Consider the following 23,999-nt stretch of genomic DNA (forward strand, 5'->3'; position numbering starts at 1 on the left):
CAGATCCACATATAGCGCTTACTGAAGGTATAGAAGCTGTCGCGCTTGTGTTTTGGGGGTGCTTTATAGTTTCCTGGTCGATGACGTCACCCGCCTATGACGTTCCGTCTCTCCATTGGACTGATTCCATACGTGCTTCATGACGCACACACGCAGAGGCGTTCCCACAGCTTGACGCAGCTCGAGTTCCCTTGAAAGGGAACACCATCCTGGTTACCCATCACTCACAAGGAAACAATCAAAAGAGCTCCAAACTCAAGAACCATGAGTGCTACAGTAAGAACAGAAGGTCAGAAAGTCTGTCACAACCAGAAGGCATCACACGAGAAATGCAACAACGGAGACAGTTTTGCACTACAGCTTCACGCATCCATTCCAAACTACCTCCCAATGTCTGCCAGAGAACTTCCTGCCTTACTGGAATGACCCCCAGCAGATCATAGAAGATCCCTTTTTTTTGTAAGGCAAAGATGCAACAAGCCAATCTTCATCTAAGCTCATCAAAGCTAAACCGAGAAGCATGTGGGCAAGCCTTCAAGAAAAGAGGGGAGCAAAACAGACTGAAACAGATCTGACCATACATACATGCACTACACTACACTGCACCACTAACATACAGAAGTTAAATACATCTACCATGAAAAACATTCAACAAACATGTTCTTCCCACAGGTAGAAACTATTTTAACATCGACTTAGCTACACTTACCATAGGAGACATAAAGCAACCCACCGAACAAGTAGAACACCTCTCATTACATTGTGACACCTGACACTGCGCAACAGTAGTTGTAAGCCATACAAGGAAGCACTCAACTGTTTTGTTTTGTTTAACCTCTTCCTTTCCTTTTCTTTTTCTTTTATTGGGTAAAATGCCTGTTTACCCCATAAGGGTCAAGGTCACAATATTAGGAGTGACGCACAACGCCTAATATTTGTAAGCCACCTTAAAATGAATTTGAGCCAGAGAGCTCAACGCATGATGGGTCATATAATTTTTACTACAAATGATGTCACCAGAAAATGAAAGGTAAAACGTTCTTAACCTAGAACAATTTAGAAGAGAATAAAACAAACAAACAAAACAAATTTAATCACAGAATTTAATCAAAGAATCACTGTACCGAAACTAATTAGAATAAAAATCCCAAAATGTAAATAAACAATGTTCAACGTGATAAACTATATTGAGAGAAGAACTTGAACTCTCAATACTTAGATAATCTAATGCCCTGCACCAGTACAGTGGCCAGTCATTGTCTTGTTGTTTGCTCTGTATGTGTCTGCTGCTTCTACCCGTGTTTCTCCAGCATTCACCAATGTCTTAATCTCAACACATCGCCGAACAAAGGGGGGGATATGTAGGATTTGAGGGCGAACTAAACACAAATTAATCTTCCAGCTGATTCGCTCAAACATAATTCCACACAAAACTCAACATTCCAGACCCCCAAATCACCAGTCTGATCTAGGGCCATAAATGGAGTGGGCTCCAACTTTATGACCATGAAAGCTTCAGAGAGAAGTGCCCAACTAAAGGAATATCGTTGTCAACGTTAGATAGTTTGTAAAAGACTGATTGGTTCAGAGATGGCACGGCTCGGAACCTACCAAGATAACGGCAGAGGTTGTTTGAACCCATGACAAATGATTTAAAACAGACCTCCTCCTTTTTAAGGACCTTGGAACGACCTCATGGTTGAAATCTCTTAAAACCACTGAGACTTTACATATAAAAATACATAAAATCATAAAAACAGACTTTGCTGCATTAATCATAGACTAACTGATCTATAAATGAACATGCATAAAACTGTGAAAGAAACAGTGTAAATGGGTACTGTCTCGTGTACTATTAGGTATATATTATGGTATGTATCCTGGTATACAACCAACTAACGATCAATGTAACCTCACCTGTATCATGCCTCCTACCTAATTAATCCTCATTTAATGACTCACACTTTGATGTACATCACCTTCTTCTAGAATGCAGTGTGGATGTGTTATAGCTATCTGAGCATTAATGAAGGTATAATCATGCTAGGGACAAAGATCCGTAAATCAACTAAGAGCCACTTTCCCTCTCAGACATGTCACCTTTCTGATTGGTCGAGTTCAACCCTTAGGGGAGGATCTTTTCCAGGCCTTATTAGAGACAGTCCACATGTGACCTCCCTCTCTTAGTTCTTTCATCCAGCCGCAACACTGTTCTGGTGATACTGGGGAACCCCCTCCCCCTCCACGGGGGCCCCAGGGCCCAGCAGGCCTCGATTCCAACCAGATATGGGCTCAGGCAGGAGAGAGATGAATCTCTCACAAAGAACCAAGGACAATCTCAAGAGTTTTGGAACAAAGACTCCAACCAACAACGACTCCAATCACCCATCCTTCCGACTTCCTCACTTCTCCTGGGTGCTCGGCGTGGCCTCAACAGAGTCCCAGGCCTTGACCAAACCAGCCATGCGTTCCTGGAGAAAGAGAACGCTCAACCAACTTCCACTTGACACTGCCGGAACCATCAACGACTTCAATTTTCAACAACTTCAAGAATTGTTCCCATTACAAATGCAAGTATTCAATTCAATGAAATGTGAAAATGAAATTCTGATGGTTCTTCTCATAGACCCTCTTCCGGTTTCCAATTTCATCCTATCACTAACCTATTTATGTATTCATGTGTATATGTTGTTTAGTTTATTTATATTCATATAAATATCTATATTTAGTTAATAAAACTTGTAAATAATATGTATTTGGTTCTGTTTTGTTTGCAATACAAGTCACTTTACGATCACGGTTTTTGCTACTGGCTCAAAGTACTGTACAGGCGAAGAAATAATTATTCTTCTGTGGCCATGGAAGATACCCTTTCCTTAGAATAAATTAATAATCAAAAGAGTTCATTGGAAGAACTGATTAATTGATTGTAATATTAATTCAGCCACATCAAGTTAATCCAATTAACTGACCCAAATATTTATAATTAATAATAACAAGATATTATTGATTATTAATATTTCCAAAAGCTGAGTTCCTTACACTTGTTTCCTATCAGTACGATCATATGTTCTTAATTCAGAAGATGGCTTGATTGAAATCTGTGTAAAATGTTTTGTGTTCTTATAATAGGAATCATGTCTAAACTGTTCCCTCTGAACTCTCTCTTAGAGCTGGAGAGTAAGGAGATCACAGATAACGCATGATTTACGATGAGAGGTGAAGAAAATGCGTCCTCAAATAAAGACAGTGCCTAATTGGTCAGAATTCATCTAAGAGGCTGGACAAACAGCCGAGTTTAAAATCTTAGGACCCGAAAAAGCCAGTAGAGTTTTTGTTGAATTGAATGGAGGTTTGGTTTGTGAATTTGTTCGCTAGAGTAGATTTACAGAAGTCATGGAGAAGCCATGAACGAACCGGACAGATGAGTAACCATGTAGACGAGCAGACAAAATAACCCAAACCAAGATCAGAAGAATGGGTTAAAAGCTTCATTCAAGCCATCTAACAACTATCGTGTCACTTTTCTTTCTGTTTCTTAGCTTTATTTTATTTTCCGTTGAGAGTCTCGATCCGAAATTAAGATTTGCTGCAAAGTTTCGTTTAAACGATTCGACTGCAAAGCCTGCTTTCCAGCTTCAAAGACTTTCCATCCATTCGCCAACACACCACGTGATTGGCCGCCCAAACATTTATCCAGGCACGAGGAGACCACCAGCCAATCAACGAACTCGGGAAACACCCTTTTACACCGACAAAAAGGAATCCCCAAAGGAACGCAAAGACAAGCAAGTAGCCTTCAGACTCTTAATTGAAATGGTGCTTTGATATAAAATGTAATAACCCAGCCTAAGAAACGATAGAGGGGTTAAATTAATGATTGATGGTTCCTTCAGGTCATGTCTTATAAGTGCATATAAAAACTTGGGATTTCATCATCTCATTCTTAAAACTCATTCTTTTAAAACTCATTCTTTCTTCACTCTCTTTCTTTCTGCAACTCGTATGAATGTGTGTGTGCGTCTGATTGTGTTAGATATTAGTCTTATATGTTAGAATGATCAATAAAGTCTTGTTTGTATTTTAAAGATAATTGTTCTTCTGTTATGTGCTTACAGATTTAATGTCTTAAACTGCTGATCTAAGTTACCTTGCTTATATATAGTGTTTCACTATAGTTTGGATATTTATATCCGTTTTAGAGCTGATAGTTACGGCCCGTTCAAATGAAGTCATTTACTCTGCCGTTTAAGTGATTCTTTTAAGATTCCCTATAAATAAATTAATCATTCCTTTTGAGCTAAATTGACCTGTCTAACCCAGACAGTTACTTACAACCCGGAAGGGTAAAAAGGTTTTGGCAACAGCGAAAACGGTGAACCCATGTAAACCTCTCTTTAACATGTAAATGGAAAATCAAAAATTGGACATTATGCACGGTGGTGTTGTGGAGCCAATAAACTGTGTATGGTGATGCAACAGAAGAATGGTCTTCTCATTTCTTATGGATGAAGTAAACAACGTAACACCAAACCAAGAAAGTGAGTCAACCTAATTACTCTGGGACCAAACAACTTAGATTTAGCTCCAATATTGTCTATTGGCAGATTTTAAGTGGGACTGACACTTTACAAATATGGACACTGTGGTATTTAACTGATATAACTTGTGGTACATAACTGAAACAAAAAACAAGTGTTAAAAAAATTACAGTTTAATTTAATTTGTTTATGCCGTTTTTTTATGTATTCTCAACAAAATCCATATTGTGACAGAATATTTAATTAGAGACGCCATCAATTAATGACTAGTGTGTTCACACTTTTTACATTTGAATAGGCATTTTCACTTTTTAATATTCCATAAAGACCGTAACTACATGAGACCCTCTAAGAATATTATTTGTCGTCAAGCGTTTGTGTGACTGTCCTCCAATCCTGGCTGCGGTTTTTTACTGTCAAGCGTTTGTGTGACTGTGCGTTTCCCCACACTTGAAAGAGATAGGTTCTCACTATTGAAGTTATAAACTCGATTCCACTCATTGATTAGGCCTTGTGAATTACTTCCATCCATTTATTTAGAATTCATGTAGGTAAAAAACCTTTAAAGACAAACATACATACAGTGTTAATCACAGGAAAACCCAATAAAGTGCATAAGTTGGCAGGTTTAACATGACTTAATTTTACTCTTGAGCAGCAGTACAAACACATCATTACCTTAAGTTAATTTACCATTGAAACAAGGACATTTCACCAAACCTAAAATATATTTCACATAGGCCTGAGTTGGTAAATATTACACATTCAATTAAAGGTGGTAGGCTAAGTATTATACAGCTCAATAACAATAAATAACATCCGTAATCTAATCCACATTTCAAAAGTACAAAATAAATGCATTTGATACCTTTACACATTTGCATGATTTAATTTGACAGATCATTTTATGGTTAAAGTCCAATGCTTTTAACCATTTTTATAAATTAATTGCCATCTTAACCATTTACTAATCTATATACAATGATAATCAAAACACTTATTTCTATTCATATCAAATGGGTTTAAAACCAATATTTCATATGATTTGAACAGTTAAATATCTCAAACATACAGCAACAAACAAACATAAAGTTCAGTGTTTCTCAATCAGCAGAGCTTCAAGTTGTTTGAGTACCCGATCCCGCACAATGTTCAAACAGACATCAAGCTCGAACACTCGAGCCAGCGCTGCTGTCTGCCATAGCGTCAACTCCCAGTGCACACAAACAAGAGCAACAGTGTGCTGCTTTATCTGGCCTGGGCACCCACAACTGATTGCAGATTAGCTTCACCTGGTACTAATGAGGAAATGCGAGGTGACATGGGATTTGCCGAAACATTTGTGGACAGTATGTTTGATCATCAATACCTATTTTATTGATTCAAACAGCATGTCAATGTTTCTTTTTCAAATTTTAGTTAGCCGCCGCTATGAGTACGGACGCGGAGATGGCCATTTATGGCAAGGCTGCCATTTACCTTCGTAAGACTGAGAAGGAGAGAATTGAGGCTCAGAACAAATCATTTGATGCCAAGTCTGCCTGCTATGTGGATGATGGCAAAGAGTTGTACCTCAAGGAAACAATCAAGAGCAAAGACACCCAGCAGGCACTGGACGTCAATATGACATTAGATTGACGTTGGACCCGAACGTTGGATAGACGTTGCATTTTTATTGGATATGAAAATCGGGTTGACGTCAGAATCCAACATCAGATCAACGTAAACTTCCAACGTTGGAAGTTTACGTTGATCTGATGTTGGATTCTGACGTCAACCCGATTTTCATATCCAATCAAAATGCAATGTCTGTCCAACGTTGGATATTGACGACAGACTGACGTTAAGTTATGCTGTCATCCCGATTTTCATTTTCAACCAAAATGTAACGTCTGTCCAACGTTGGATATTGACGATAGACTGACGTTGGGTTATGACGTCAACCCGATTTTCATTTTCAACCAAAATGCAACATCTGTCCAACGTCGGATATTGACGATAGACTGACGTTGGGTTATGACGTCAACCCGATTTTCATTTTCAACCAAAATGCAACATCTGTCCAACGTTGGATATTGACAACAGACTGACGTTGGGTTATTACGTCAACACGATTTTCATTTTCAACCAAAATGCAACACCTGTCCAACGTTGGATATTGACGACAGACTGATGTTGGGTTATGACGTCAACCCGATTTTCATTTTCAACCAAAATGCAACATCTGTCCAACGTTGGATATTGACGACAGACTGACGTTGGGTTATGACGTCAACCCGATTTTCATTTTCAACCAAAATGCAACATCTGTCCAACGTTGGATATTGACAACAGACTGACGTTGGGTTATGACGTCAACACGATTTTCATTTTCAACTAAAATGCAACATCTGTCCAACGTTGGATGTTGACGTCAGTCTGACGTTGGGTTATTACTGTCGAGCCCTCTTGAGGTGTCGTGGGCTAGTCGACGAAACACTGAGGACGGAAGGTGCCCACTTGAAGACCCTAGAGATGTTCCCTACTCCGCTCAATCCAGAGCGTTGTTATGGGGGGACCGCACTGTGGTTGCAGCCGTTGTGTGTGCTGACGCGCAATACACTGTATTAACACCAGACAGAAAATTCACGTCACCAGATGGAAAGAATGGATGGAGAAGCATAGGTTACTGTAAAGCTACGTCTTAGTTGGTGATTATCTTGGCGAAAGCCGAGTACAAATCAGCATGAAGTTTTTGATTGACGTTGGACCCGAACGTTGGATAGACGTTGCATTTTTATTGGATATGAAAATCGGGTTGACGTCAGAATCCAACATCAGATCAACGTAAACTTCCAACGTTGGAAGTTTACGTTGATCTGATGTTGGATTCTGACGTCAACCCGATTTTCATATCCAATCAAAATGCAATGTCTGTCCAACGTTGGATATTGACGACAGACTGACGTTAAGTTATGCTGTCATCCCGATTTTCATTTTCAACCAAAATGTAACGTCTGTCCAACGTTGGATATTGACGATAGACTGACGTTGGGTTATGACGTCAACCCGATTTTCATTTTCAACCAAAATGCAACATCTGTCCAACGTCGGATATTGACGATAGACTGACGTTGGGTTATGACGTCAACCCGATTTTCATTTTCAACCAAAATGCAACATCTGTCCAACGTTGGATATTGACAACAGACTGACGTTGGGTTATTACGTCAACACGATTTTCATTTTCAACCAAAATGCAACACCTGTCCAACGTTGGATATTGACGACAGACTGATGTTGGGTTATGACGTCAACCCGATTTTCATTTTCAACCAAAATGCAACATCTGTCCAACGTTGGATATTGACGACAGACTGACGTTGGGTTATGACGTCAACCCGATTTTCATTTTCAACCAAAATGCAACATCTGTCCAACGTTGGATATTGACAACAGACTGACGTTGGGTTATGACGTCAACACGATTTTCATTTTCAACTAAAATGCAACATCTGTCCAACGTTGGATGTTGACGTCAGTCTGACGTTGGGTTATTACTGTCGAGCCCTCTTGAGGTGTCGTGGGCTAGTCGACGAAACACTGAGGACGGAAGGTGCCCACTTGAAGACCCTAGAGATGTTCCCTACTCCGCTCAATCCAGAGCGTTGTTATGGGGGGACCGCACTGTGGTTGCAGCCGTTGTGTGTGCTGACGCGCAATACACTGTATTAACACCAGACAGAAAATTCACGTCACCAGATGGAAAGAATGGATGGAGAAGCATAGGTTACTGTAAAGCTACGTCTTAGTTGGTGATTATCTTGGCGAAAGCCGAGTACAAATCAGCATGAAGTTTTAACATCTACTCTCGTGTAATGGAAATCATTTTACGTCAACCCGATTTTCATTTTCAACCAAAATGCAACATCTGTCCAACGTTGGATGTTGACGTCAATCTAACGTTGAGTTATTACGTCAACCCGATTCATTTTCAACCAAAATGCAACGTCTGTCCACCATTGGACGTTGACGACAGTCTGACTTTGGGTTATGACCACGGGTGCACATAACTGGTACGCAGGTACGCATGCGTGACAAAAATTAGGAATGCGTAATGCGACTTGTATTACTCCGCGTTTTTGCGTAGGCTACTTAACCGATCTTCTCATCTAACTTTACACACGACATGTTGCTTGTCAACTAAGTTATACTATCAGAGATGTCCAAAAAGCAACAGACGTTAATCAGCTTTTTTGGCGTTTCGCCACCTACAAAGAAACGCCAACTGGAGCCAGAGCCAAAAAAAAGACTTTTTTCGGAAAAGTGGCTCAAAGATGTGCAGTGGCTTGAAGCTAACGATGAGCGCACTGAAATGTGGTGCAAGATTTGCCGCTCAAGTCCACTTCTAGCAGACAAAACAGGTGCGTTTTATAAAGGCTCAACGAATTTCAACCATCCTTTATTTGACAAACATGAAAAGAGCAAGGAGCACACGAATGTGGCGCAAGATATTGTTAATAAACAAGCTAGCCGAGAAGAAATGTCCAGTCGCCCACTTGCCAGATGGCGAGACAAGCTGAATGAGGAACAGCGGCAAGCTCTGTTTAATATTTTTCTCCTCGCCTTCCATAAAGCTAAGCACGCACGTCCCATGTCTTCCTATTCTGAGGATATTCCTTTACTGAAGCGGCTAGGAGTAAATGTCGAAGGTGCATATCATTCACGTGAAGGGGGCACGCGCTTCATGCAAAGCATCGCCCGCGCCATCAGCGGGGAGTTACGAGCCAAGTTGAAGTCTGCTGAATTTTGGGGGCTGCTTTTTGATGGATCTGAGGACATCACAAAAACTGAGCAGGAAATCGTTTACATTGTTTCTGTGTCCAGCACCGGAGAGTTTACCTCAGATTTTATTGGACTGATTGAATTGGGTGCTGACCAAACTGCGCAGGCCATAACAGACGGACTTGTGAGACTTTTCCAGGACACAGGCTTGGATGACTAGGCAACAAAGTTGGTCGCTGTGAGCACAGACGGGACTGCTGTCAACGTCGGTATTTACAACGGCGTTGTGCCAAAACTCCGTCAACTTGCTGCGGTTGGAGACTCCCTTGTGCACTGCACACACATTGGAGAATTGCGCAAAATCAGCTGATCGCAACGTTCCTTACTGTGAGACATTTAATCGCTCTGTGGTCAAGCTGCTGCAGTTTTATTTACAAAAAGGTGGAGCAAAAAAAACTGCTGAACTGAAGAAGCTGTGTGAAGAAAATGGGATATCCTTTGTGAAGCTGGGTAAGTTTCATAATATCAGATGGTCTGCATGGAGGCATGAAACGCTGTTAAAAATATCAAGACTATTGCCAGCCATTAAAATGCAACTGGCTAAGAGTGATAACAGTGACTTCCAGCATATCTGCGCAGAGCGTTTTCAGTGCTTTCTGTCAAACATGCTTGACATTGGTAACATTTTGAAGACCACATCCATTAGGTTGCAGAAGGAAAAGCTGACCATTGGAGAATGTAAGGATGAACTCATGGTGGCCATTGGACAGTTCACACTTCTGCTTGATGGTGAAGGCCAGAGGGCACACACTGTTTCTAATGCTGATGCTGACAGAGATAAGACAAACTTACTCAGGGGGTTAATTGAAGAGTTTGAAATCAGATATGACTCCCTCAAGTCATGCGATCAATTTTTAGTATTTGATCCTTCAACATGGCCTCAGGAAATGCAAGATAGGCTTGGGCGGTATCCAAATTTTGATATCGTCAAACCTCCTCCCTATTTTACCGGGGTATATGGTATTACTGTGACTAATTAAAAATTATGACATAAGGCTCAGACAGCGTCACCAAACTGTTGGCTTGTGCCTACACCGTTCAGAAACTGAATACCAGATCGGGCAAAAAATAAAAAATCAAGGCCAACCCGTGCACATTGTGTCTGATCCCGGCTGACGGCATTAAATGTAATTATGAGCCGGAGCCCTATTTAGACTCGACTATTTTTAATACGTGGGCCGTTATAATATGGTGGTGCCAAATAATTTTTTAACCCAGGTGCTGAGGGGGTGGTAGATATAAATACTATTTATAAATGAGCAAAAATTGGACAATAAATAATATTTATTGAACTTTATCTTAATTATGACAATTGTATTCATTTTATTAATTAATTTAAATTAAATTAACAATTAACAAGCAACAAGCAAGAAGTGCATTTGTAAATCCGGTGACACGCGTCCATTGATTTTTATTAATACAACTTTTCTGTCAGTGCTGCAAAGATTAAGTTGACGATCGCCATCTCCTAGTGAACGCGCATATATAGAGAGAAATGCAAATCATGGATCACATAATCAGAAGGTATAGGCTAGCTTTTTTCTTTTCGTTTTGAATTGTTTCGTTTAAAGAAATTGACGATTGATATCTCCGTAGTGAACGCGCCTATAGAGAGAAATGCACATCATGGATTAATCAGAGAGTAGACTGAAAAAAGGGCACGAGGCATGTCATTACTCTAAAGAAGTTTTTATACTTGATGTAAATCAAAACATTTAATTTTCTGTCTAGCCATCAGTGTAACGTAAAATGTTTGGTTGATTTAAATTAAAAGTAAGTTTAGTTAGTGTAAAGTAAATTCATTTCTTTAAATTAAAGTAAAAATATTGGTTTCCACTGTCACGTGACTTCTAACGTCGACCGTGGTCGTGCGTGAGGACGTTCAGCTTTCCGCCATCTTGTTAGACCGCATGGATGAACTCAACGTGGGAAAACGAGAATCAAGAAAATTGGTGAGTAATTTTAAACATACCTTTGGGCGTATTATTAACGTTTTACATCAGGGCTTGACATTAACACCCGCCATTCGCGGGTGGGTTTCAGCTGTGGCGTGTAACACAGTCACTCCCACTTGCCACTTTGGCGGGTTGATTCTTCTCAAAAGGCATCTCTTATGCGGTAATCGCGTTGCTTATTAGAACAAACACACGCGATTCTTTTGAGTTAATTAATGCATGTCTAAAAATAATAATGTCTAATAATCAGAAGGCTTTCAGATTAGTCCTCGCTGAAACGCGGGAGTTTTGTTCAGAGCGCGCTCTCACTCACTGAAATCTGCACTCAAAGCGAGATGGTTCTCACTGCGGAACATGAAATCCACGGGGAGGAGTCGGATCCAGATCCAACTCCTCCCACCTTACATACACCTAAACCTAGCCAACTCCGCCCTCTGATCCCTAAACACACCCCTAATCCCTAAACCCAACCCTAATCCTACCCATCTCCACCCCTTGGATCTTGATCCGATTCATCCCCGTCGATCTCATGTACTGCATTGAGGTGCTACTGCTCAAAGCAGAGATGTACGAGCGATGTAAGTTAGCTTCCATAGGAGATTTATTAATCATACAGTGATTCACTGTTTTTGTTCTATTTCAGCTGCGAATAATAGTTTCAAACAAATATCACAGCAGAACCATAGCACATGTGATGGGACTGCCATAGGATTGACGTCGTTGGACGTTCGATATTCGCATTTAGGGACCGTCTCTAAAGTTAAATACGACATTGGTATACACTTTTCTAACTTCAATAGCATTTGAAAATAATGATTTATAGTCACAAAACCAACTGCAAAGTGTTCATCTAGGTGTAAGGTATGATGCACACCTTTTTGATTTTTGATATTTAATAAAATAAACTGTCTCTGTTTCACTTGGCTACTGTATGGGCTCATACTCAAAATATAGGCTACTACATTTAAATGTCATAGCTGATAGAACACTTATGAGAGTATTGCTTGAGAATAAATTATATTTACACAAAAAATAAAAAAATAAATGAAAAAAAAATTCAGACAAGCAACTGTTTTCTCCATCTAGATTTAAGGATCTTTACACGCAACCATATCAGAGCTAAAAATGCCTATTTGATGACCTGTCCTGTTATTATACTTGTACCTAAGTATGTATAGTTATACCCAAACAACACATTTCCGAACCAAACTTTAGAAAACCACTAGCCACAGTGGCTGGTGAGCAAAAAAGTTAATGTCAAGCCCTGTTAAACATGTATGATTTCATAAAATATTATGTTGTACTGTTGTTTTACATATGGTTAGTAGGGATGCACCGAAATGAAAATTCTTGGCCGAAACCGAAAACCGAAAAAGAGGAAACCAAGGCCGAAAACGAAAACACCGAAAGAAATGATGCCAATTATTAGTACCATTGCATTTATGGCTATGACTGTGTACTAACTTAAAATCAAGGCATTGCAATTGCATAAATTAATATTAAAGTTTCAAAGAATAAATCAATTACAAATTATGCAAATATTTATTTAGCACATTGCAACAATGCACAGTATAATATTAAATTCAAACTTAAATGTTTAACTTGACCCCAATCAGGGACAGTAAATAATAATGTGCAGGCCTACTGGCCTGACGAAAGGTTTTAAAATTAAATGTTCTCTCATAAAAACAAAGTGCATTTAGGTCAAGTGCATTTACATTTTTTCTCTGTAGGACTACTACAGGAAAGAGCATTCAGAACAAGTGCTTAAAGATACAACAATATTTTCTCTGTAGGCCTTTTACATAATAGTGTATCAAAACAAAGACTTCCATAGTCTATATGTTATCTGTAGAACTTTAACAACAACAAATGCACCAAGAATTGCAGATGTGCAAAGTGGATATTTAAACACTAGACAAGCCCATTCTACGTCTTGAGGTAAAGTGGCAGGTTTTTCTTGATGAAGAGTAGCTTCTCTGCTTTATTAATTAAATTAAAATTTTCAACTTGGACGTCAGACGCGAATTCGCATCAAACGCGTGAATGCACCAAATAAAATCATTCGCGACGAATGAAGCGAATTCGCGTTTACGGCACTGCGCAAAACGCCTCATTCACGCCGCAGGACCTCTAGACGCGTGTATACGCGTCTTTACATTGACTTAACATTGATATCATTCACGCCAGACGTTCTATTCGCGTTTGGTGTGAACGCACCATCAGATATACTGAAATACGTCCACACCGCAGACATGTTGCTTCAGACAAGCACATGTAGGTCGCGGTTTCTGTTTGCGTCATCACAACATTTCGGCCGTATTGTTTCGGTGATAAAAGTCTTTCGGCTGAAAACCGAAAATGCACTTTTGGGCCATTTTCGGACGAAAATTTTCGTCGGCCGAATATTCGGTGCATCCCTAACGGTTAGTTGTCTTTACTTTTATGTGAGACATTTTTTTTTATTCCTCTTTGTCTTTTGTAGGATAGGGTGCTGAACAACAACAATTAGGACAGGTCCTTTTAATTATTGCTTTGGAGGGTCAGGTTTGTAAATCTTACTTCTCCTATGCTCTACCTCTCCATTCTCGTTGGCAAGTAACTCAATGTGGAAATGCAAAGATTGTGGTGTCTCCCAAGTCAAGCGTTCTGAGCTTCTCAAGCATTTTAAGCTTGATCATCGGAATTTTGGACGTCGTCATCCTTGTGTTTATTCAGACTGTCCTTGTTCTTTTAAAACTTGGAGTTCTCTGAAGAGCCATGTGTCAAGGAGGCATCCTCAGCATCCCCCTCAAAAAGATGCATTGACAACTTATGAATGCTTGCTTTGTGAATACAAACACACATCATCGTTTAAAGACTACTTCCATCACATTGGGCAGCACCTGAAAAATAATGAAACTGTTCCTTGTGTTTTTAGTGGGTGCTCATACAAAACCAATATTTATGGATCATTTAAAACACACAAGGCAAGAAAACACAAATCATTCTCTGAAGAGGACTTAAAGCCTGGCATTGTTGTCAGTGTAAGACCAGTCCCTATTGTTTCTGCAGAAGATGACAATGAATCAGACGAAGATGTCTCACTTGATGAACCTACATCCTCTGGTGTAATAACAGAAAATACTGAAGACTTGTCCAAAGAAGCTATAGAGCACAAATTAGCCTCAGTCATATTAAAGTTAGAGCACGTTTTTCTTGTACCTGGTGTGGCCATTGATGACCTTTTGCAGGAGTTGCAGTATTTAATAAGGACAGTTTCAGTTCTAGTTGTTAATCAAACTATTCACCAGACACTGCAGGAACATAATTTGCAGGTTGATAAAGTTGTTGTAGAAGAGTTAGCCACCTTTCTTTGCCAGTCACATCCAATTCAAACAGCAATCAGAGAGCAAGGTCCACTTTCCACTACATGGAAACGGAAGTCGTACTACAAAGCCCATTTTTCAGTAGTAAAGCCTGTAGAGTATGTGCTTGATCGTAGGGACCGAAGGACATTTCAGTACGTTCCAATTCTACAATCCCTGCAGCAACTTCTGAGTTGCCAGCCAATACTTGATAATACACTTCATTTAAAATCAGTGTATAAAGGAGATGAATGTAAATATACATGCTTTTTTGATTCACTCAACTTTCAAAGGAATGACCTGCTTTCTTAACCTGCTATCTCTTTAATTTTGTACGTTGATGAATTTGAGATATGCAACCCCCTTGGCACTAGAGCTTAGATTCTCTGCCCGAACCCGACCCGACCCGACCCGCGGGCCAGGCCGGGCCGATATTTCCCGCCACTATGCTCGGGTCGGGTCGGGCCCTTGATCAAGCACGTCACGTGTCACGCGCAGCGTCTCCTCCACTCGCACGCTGTGCTGTATTGTGTAGCTTAAGTGCAACATGGAGCTTGAAGAAGTAAAGAAAAAAACTAAAACAGGAGAATTAACTTTGAGCAAGTATGAAGGAAAGTCGGAGGTATGGAAATATTTTAAACTCGTGGGCAGTGACAACATATGTGTTGGCTTTGTTGAGTCCAAGTCCGGCGCGCTGCTAGAGAGTCTGTATGTGTTGTAGCCATTAAATAAGCGCATTTAGTTTTATATTTATTAAAATATTATAATGTAATTTTTTTCCATCTATGTTGATTATGAAAGTGAACAGAGTAGATAGGAGGATGCGCAATATCAGGAGACATGGAGTGGTTCAGGCATGATTTTGACCACTTCATTATGTTTTGTTTTGTAGAAAGCCTTTCTCTAAAGTGAATTTCGTTTTGTATAAATTGTATCTTAATTTTAATACATTTTTCATCAACCAATTGCCTGAAGAAGAAGAAGCATTAATAAGAAGCAAATATAGCAGGCAATATTCATGACATGGAGGCGCCGGCGAGCCGTGTTCACCATAGCACGTGAACTGGAGCATCTCATCATAAAATGAAATCAATTCTCGGCACGCTTGTCACCGAATTTACTAATTGTTCAATTTAATAAAATTAAAACTATCATTGTGATAATTAAAATAATTAAATATTAAATATTAAGTGGCCAATTTTTGCACATTTATTAATAGTATATATATATATATATATATAATTGCGCAGCTCCACACTGTCAATGGTCTAGCACCCATTCAGCACCTGCGTTAAAAAATGATCTGTCGCCCCTGGTTATAACGGACCACATATTAAAAATGGTCGGGTTTAAATCGGGCTCGGGCTCATAATTACAGTTACAGTTAATGTGTCGGGCCGGGCCGGGCTCGGACACAACGTGCACGGGCTCGGGTCGGGTCGGGCTTGATTTTTTGGGCCCGATCTAAGCTCTACTTTGCACGTCCAAGAAAAAACACAAAGTTTTTGCAGTGTATTGGATATTAGGCAATTTACATGATGGATGTCAGTCATCCCTGTCTGCTATAAATCTAGCTGCTTTAATTAAAAGCAGTGATGTTAAGCGTTTTGGGTATGACAAAGTGCTGGAACCATTGATTGAAGACCTTTTCACTTTGGAGAGACATGGACTTTTCATTGAAAAACTCGGTAAGACTGTGAAGGGCACAGTTCAGTGTATTGTTGCTGAAAATCTTGGTGCTCACAGTATTGCCGGATTTGTGGAAAATTTCGCTGGAAAATATGTCTGCAGATTTTGTACAGCAGAGAAAGAAGAATACCAGACTAAAGAAGTTGGATCTGAAACATTCTGCATCAGAACTGAAGAACTACATTCTGCTCATCTTCAGTTTATGAAAGACAATGACTTGCCTCACCATTTTGGTGTGAAAGGGGGGTGTGTGTTTTCAGAAAAATTATCACACTGCAATGTTTGCACAGGATTCCCGGCTGATGTTGTGCATGATCTCTTTGAGGGTATAGTCCCTTTTGAGAGCTTTGTCCTTGACAGTCTTTTCATCTAAAAAGTATTTCAACTTGGAACACCTGAATAAAGCAATTCAGAACTTTCCATTCAAATGGAATGACAAGACAAATCGTCCACATACTGTTCCTCTGACATTTTCTGCAAGAAGAACAGTAGGGGGTAATGCCCATGAAAATTGGAGCCTGTTGAGGTTTTTTCCTTTTTTGATTGGAGACGCCTGCCAATGAACCTGCGTGGCAACTTCTGAATGATTTGAAAGATATTGTAGATCTTGTTGTCGCTCCTTTACACACCAAAGCTTCTATACCATATCAGGCCTTCCAGATATCGGAGCATAGAATCAGATTCCAAGAAGTTTTTCCAGAGACTAAAATTTTGCCCAAACACCACTACTTGGAGCATTATCCTGAGCTAATTGAGAAATTTGGCCCTCTGGTTGCTCTGTGGACAATGTGATTCGAGGCTAAGCATAGCTTCTTTAAAAGAGTTGTGCGTCACACCAACTGCTTCAAGAATGTGCTCATGTCGTTGTCACAAAGACATCAGTTTCATATGGCGTATCATCTGTATCAGTGCAGCTCTCTTACACCAAGATTGGAAGTATCCCATGTTTCTAATATTCCCATTGATGTTCTGAATGAAGACATATCACAGACTGTACAACAGAAACACCCAAACCTGGATGTTGTGTGCTTGTCCAAGGAAGTAACATTTAAAGGCTTCACCTACAGAGAAAGTATGGTCATTGCTCATGGAGAATGTTCAGGACTTCCAGAGTTTGCCGAAATTGTGCGAATTATTGTGATGCAGGACAAACCACTGTTCATTGTCAGAAGACTTGATGCATGGTATACTGAACATTATAGAGCCTATGTCTTGGTCCAGTCATCTGACAAGAAAATTGAACTTTTAGAGCACCATGACCTAACAGACCCATATCCACTTGTTCAGTACACAGTTGGGGGGAGACGCATGGTGGTTCTGAAGAGATATATACATGTTTGAGGTTAGACTTGTTTATAAATTCTAAGAAAAGTGCACAAGATGTAGTGAACATGTAAATTTCTAGCAATTATCTTATTTTCTTATTTATTTTCTTTTTCCAGAATCTGTTAGCATGTCAGGAAGAAGACCTGCCAAGCTTTTGGTGATTGTGGGTCAAGATGATTCAAGAAAGTTGCTTCTGCCAGATGGGATTCCCGAATCAGTGGATGAGCTCAGTGAAAAAGTGAGGGAAGCTTTTGGATTAAATTGTAGATTCAGACTACAGTACCAGGACAAAGAATTTGGGGATGTATTTGTAAATTTTATGAACACTGGAGAACTTCAGAGTCTTGGCACTCTAAAGATTATCCCGTTGCCAGACGAAGACTCATTCACGGCTCAAACAAATGATGGGACCCAGACTAATGATGTTCTGTCTTCCGTTGGCTCTGGCGACACTGATGATGCAATCATCATCTCACCCCATGGGTCAGAAACAGTTTCTACAAGAAATCAACAGTGTTGATTTGACAGAGTGCCAAACGAATTTAATATTCCACGCTTTTCTTATGACACTGAACTCCAACTAGAGAGAGGAAATTCTCTTTTTAAGGCTAACGGAACAAGGCTGACTGTCACTCCAAAGATGAAGTCTGATATTCTGGAGAAGGTTTGTGATGAGATATACAAATATAAATCTTATCCCAGCAGTGCAAACTTCTGTGAAGTTTCAGAGGCACTTATCAAGAAACACCCTTGCTTAGCAGAAAAAGGATCCTTCAATGGGTGCTATGGGTGGACACAGAGACTTAAAATGAAGATGGGAAACCTACGCACACAGTTGAAAGGTCTTGGATACCCTGAGTATTTGGTAAATTCTCTGAAAACCAAAGCCTCAGACCATGCTTTTCCAGCAAAAAATGTTCAACGACCTAAACGTGGTGAGGCCAATCATATCCCATCCCTACCTGCTGGAGAGACATCAGCAAACCTTGAAATTGAGCGCCTGGCACTTGTAAAGGAAGTGAAGAAAAGAAACAATGCATTGACAATCAGAGGAAAAATGACAAAGATGTTTGCCTTTCGCAGACAAGAGATTGTGGAAAACCAACCTAGTGTTCAAGAACTGCAAGAAAGATGGCCAGCTCTGTTTCAACAAGAGGAGGTAAAAGCATTTATTTGTATTGAAAAATGTTAAAATGTAAGTGACTAATCCTGAATTTACCATAGTTTTTACAATTGTATTTTAGTATCTAGTGTTTTTGAAAATGTTTTAGATGCCCTAATTATACCTTTTGTTGTTTAATGCTTTGTGTGTCTATGTATTTTTACAACTTGTTCTCAAAGAAAAATTAATATTTTTCCGAAGTCTATTTTTTTTTCTCTTTCTTACAGATTAATGCAGAATTTTTTCGCATCACAACCTTACCTTTACAATCGAGATTTATGGCCTCTTTGGACAGACAGAGCTCTCAGCTTCTCCAGGTTATTAGGAGCAAAGGTGGTGTCCTCCGTGAAAAAACTAAGGATACTATTAAAGTTATGGATCAGGTATTGGTTGCATGCAAACAAAATTGCTTGTGGCAATCAATTTAGTAGTCTTTTGGTCTAATAAAAACAATACATCTTAAACATTTTGTAGAGTCTGGACATAGACATCAGAAGAGAGTGCCTACTGAAGTGCCTGATCATGTACCTTGGTGAAGATGCAAGCTGTCTGATCAAAGAATACCAGTTAATGTAGACAATGCAAACTACTGAAATTTTCTCCAACCATGTTTGCCTTAAAGTTATATTTCACTACCAAGTCAATATTTCCCCATGTTTTATTCGCCCTCAAGGCATCATAACTGAATATGGTTACAGGTGCATCCCAATAAATTAGAATGTCGTGGAAAAGTTAATTTATTTCAGTAATTCAACTCAGATTGTGAAACTCGTGTATTAAATAAATTCAGTGCACAAAGACTGATGTAGTTTAAAGGAGAATTCCGGTATTTAGCACTTTGAATCTATTTTCTAGTTTGTTTTAGATTAACTAGAGTGGTGGACACAGAAATGTTGACGATGGAGCCTGGTTTGACTTTTTGACTATTTTAGAATCGCCTCTAACCGCTTCAGAGTGGCTGTCTATGGGCATGCACAAACATGTCCTTAAAACAACCCTTAACTTTCGTTTTCAAAACTGTGCAACTCACCGAGTGGTTAGTGGCAATTTTTGAATTAACTTTTTTACAACATTATAATTTATTGAGACGCACCTATATATTTTTGAAGAACAAAACAGGCTAAGTTATAATCCTACGTATTGTTTTACTTCCAAGCGGTAGAATGGGAGTGAATTGTTGACTTTTTCAAGCTTCAAATAGTGCATCCATTGATTAAAAAACTGCTCGACACGGCTCTGTGTAGGCTTTGGTAGTGACATATCGCTTTAAAGTAGTTCAAGTAATTGTGTTATTTACACATCAGCCTGTGACGTTCTTCCACAGAACACATAAGAATGTATTTTGAAGAATGTTGTCAAAGGATTAGTTCGCTTTAAAAAAAAACTTTTGCTGATAATTTACTCACCCCCATGTCATCCAAGATGTCCATGTCTTTCTTTCTTCAGTCGAAAAGAAATTAAGGTTTTTGATGAAAACATTACAGTATTTTTCTCCATATAATGGACTTCAATGGACCCCAACCGTTTCAAGGTCCAAATGACAGTTTCAGTGCAGCTTCAAAGGGCTTTAAACGATGCCAGACGATGAATAAGGGTCTTATCTAGAGAAACGATCGGTCATTTATCATTTCGTTCTTTCAACAAATGAAATGAACGAAATGACTCGAAAAAAGATTCGTTCATTTTGTTGAATGAGTTCGAACAGGAGAGTCACGAATGCGCATCACAGAACAGAGCAAGGCGAGCATTTGTGCTTATAAAACTTAAACTTTTTTATTTATTTTTGAAATGAGCGATCGTTTCGCTAGATAAGACTCTTATTCATCGTCTGGTGTCGTTTAAAGCCATTTGAAGCTGCACTGAAACTGTCATTTGGACCTTGAAACGGTTGGGGTCCATTGAAGTCCATTATATGGAGAAAAATCCTGTAATGTTTAAATGTTTAAAAAAATTTAACTGATGAAAGAATTTTGATTGTGAATTACTACTTTAATAGGGGTTGGTTCACCCAAAAATGCATTTTGAACACTGTTGAGTAGATTGATAAATGCCTCTGATTGGCCATTGTGGTACTGCACTCAACAAATATGTCTGTGATTGTCTACAATGGTCAACACATGGGAGCGTTTAATTGTACAAGTGTTTAAAAGCATTTTCAAAGCCAAAGAGAGTGTAAAAGTACGTCTTCACCCAAAAATGAAAATTTTGTCTTCACTAATAATAAACCATACAAATTTTATTTTTACACTGACTACAAATGAAGATATTTTAATGAAAGTTAGCAACAGACGTTTGGGCTCTACATTGACCTTCATAGTAGGACAGCTAACAATTTTGTAATAAATTTTCAGATGAAGGGGTGTTTTTTTTCTTCTTCTTCCACAGTCCCTCAATTACTATCTGTTCTTGTATGTTTTAGGCTGACCAGAGGGAGGAAGCGGAGAGAGAATTTGAAAAGACCACTATGGCATTTTTTGTGATCCGCGAAAGTGATGCTCTTAGTCGTGCACTGGACACTTCCATTGTCATTGAAGGTGTGGAAGTACTAAAGGAGTTGCCCTCTGTTGCATGTGCTTGTGCCATGATGTTTGGACTCATTTATGCACTGAACTTAAAATATCCTGAAGGACTCAAATATACCTTTGAGGCCTTTCAGAAAATAATCATGGACATAGAGAGTAAGCAGATGAGCCGATGGGTGCAGAACCTCTCTTCAAAGCTGCAGGAGTGAATTTGTTTCCTTTGACCCAGCTACAATGTTCTGCTGATGGTCAATTTTTTTGAAGATGTTGGACTGTATAAAGCCTTACTAAACCGGATTTGTTTTATCTCGGGTTAGTTAAATAGTTTACCCAAAAATGAAAATTCTTACGTTGTTTACTTATCCTTAAGCTATTCAATTATTTAACTTTAATTAAATTTGGTTCAGAGACATTTTATGACAATAATGAGAGAAGTTTAATTTTTGGGTAAACTATTCCATGAAGGTGAAAATACTTCTTTTTTTTCTACCATTGGCTAATTTGGTAGGTGTTTTATTAAGTGTTTGGTTTTACACTGGCCAAACTTGTTTTAACATCAGAAGAATTCTAAAGGTTTGATCCTGTAGTCAGTTCTAAGTGACTGTTCATGGAAAGATTGCTGAATTCTAAAGGTTTGATTGTGTAGTCAGTTCTAAGTGACTGTTAATGGAAAGATTGCATGTTTCTCTTCGAAACCATAACTGATTCTTATGGTGAATCTGCATTGAAGCCAATGTGTCTATGAAAATGGATACTAAAACAAAACTATACACATTGTAGAAATGTTTTGACAAAAATTGTCAAGTTTATGTTTACATTGTTAGACAGTGTGTATTTAAATGAGGATACTGTACACATTGTACAGTAAAATTTGTATTATGACAAAATAAATTGTCAAAAGTTTGATGCTTGAAGTCATTTTTCTTAGATGATAAAATTAAACATTCTGAAAGTAAATGATTTTCTTTATATTACATTAATATTTTAAAAATACACATTTAAAAGAAAACCTAATAAAATATGTAGCATTAGCCATTATGGAAATACAGGCATCACACAACTCTTTATTATTTACAGTCCATAAAAATAGGGCATGTATTATACTATTATAATACGAGAATATATTTACAGTTTTCCTTTGTACTTTTACTGAGGCATTGTATTGTGTTGTGTTTTAGAGTTAACGGAAAATTCCGTAAAATTACTGAATAAAGTCTTGGCAAAAGACTACAGAAAATAAATAATTTAGTGTTACAAAAAAAAATGTCATAAAATCGTTATATTATATGACATCAGAATGAACAAGGTAGTACAAAATATATTATTCACTGTTAACAATATTAATGTCTATTTGAAGGCAATGGCAGCGTGATAATAAATAATTTATATGTGAAATATATTACAGTCTTGTATGATGGCCAAGAGCAGTGGTGGTCCTCGCTTGGGCTGGCGTCATCTCTTGTTTTAATAGTTCAATTGTTTAGGAAGGCTCTACCTGTGAACTGCTAAAATAGTCTTATTATCTTAAAAAGCGAAATGGACTATATCGTGAAGCATATACCTTGGCCCATCTAAATCATTATAATCAGCAATAAAGGGACCCACAGCAGCCACTGTACACAGACTTAAAACAGTTGCTGCTGTCATTTCCTTAATAAGTAGCCTAGCCTACAGCCTTCTACTCAATGTTGTCAGCTATCGGGTAGTCTTCCGAAATTTAAAAGACATACACCAACAGACCAATACAAAAGAAACAAAGCGGAGATAAAAATACGGTCGTACCTTGGAGTCGAACCCCTGTCACTAAGAGCAAAACGACACTGCTCTCCATGCACGCAGACCAATGCCCTACTGAAGATATAGAATTTGCTTGGTAATCTAATGTATTTCACAGACATGAATGTAAAGAGAGTCTACATACAATCATACTGTATATACCCACATATGATAAAGGAAAAAGAGGGATAGGCCTGTCACAGTGTTGGGTTTGTGTTCCCCAGGTGTCCACTAGATGTCCTCCTTCCCCACGGTGTCATCCACTTCTGGTAGCCTGTTTTTGTCTGTTCTTGTTTGTGTTCTTGTTTTTGGATTGCCTTTTGGATTTGACCCTTGCCTGGACTAGTTTGTGAGTACGGATTACCCTTTAAATAAAACTGCTATTGGATCTCTGTTTCCCGTGTGTGCATCGTGACAGAAGGACTCCGTCAAAAAGAGATCCAGCATGATGGGGTTCCGTATTCTCCCTCCTACCACGGAGAAAGTGGATGACACCGTGGGGAAGGAGGACATCTAGTGGACACCTGGGGAACACAAACCCAACACTGTGACAAGGCCTGCACGTGCCCAATGAAGAAATAAAAATATGACACGATAACAGTCCAAACACCAGTCCTAACAACATTTGAAAAACAGAAGCATTAAGAGGATCGCCATTCAGATCGACAATCTACTACATATGTCTTTCCATCTACTTCAGACGAACGACTGAAAACTCTGAAATTATTGTTCATTATTGATCGTACATTGTACAGAGGTCAAAATTATTGTACAAATACAATAATTATCGTACATCTGGCAACACTGCTGGCTGATGACAGTTCCCATTCTCCCCTGCCATGCCACACCCACTCCCT

The 23,999-nt window shown here is 39.0% G+C and overlaps 1 protein-coding gene and 1 long non-coding RNA gene across 2 annotated transcripts in view; both read left to right on the top strand.

Moving 5' to 3' along the window:
• LOC143748609 (uncharacterized) overlaps window positions 1-23,999 on the top strand; it is a 121,321-nt gene that overhangs the window by 30,925 nt on the left and 66,397 nt on the right. The gene's annotated exons all lie outside the window — the stretch shown is intronic.
• Window positions 18,792-19,414, top strand: LOC143748599 (uncharacterized). The gene is made up of 3 exons (XR_013206824.1): window positions 18,792-18,841; window positions 19,072-19,227; window positions 19,319-19,414. It is a non-coding gene; the product is annotated as an uncharacterized LOC143748599 (long non-coding RNA).

This window comes from Siphateles boraxobius, unplaced genomic scaffold (assembly GCF_051911475.1).
Source record: "Siphateles boraxobius isolate OS27281-9 unplaced genomic scaffold, OSU_SipBor_1 24, whole genome shotgun sequence".
In the NCBI taxonomy this organism is placed as follows: domain Eukaryota; kingdom Metazoa; phylum Chordata; class Actinopteri; order Cypriniformes; family Leuciscidae; genus Siphateles; species Siphateles boraxobius.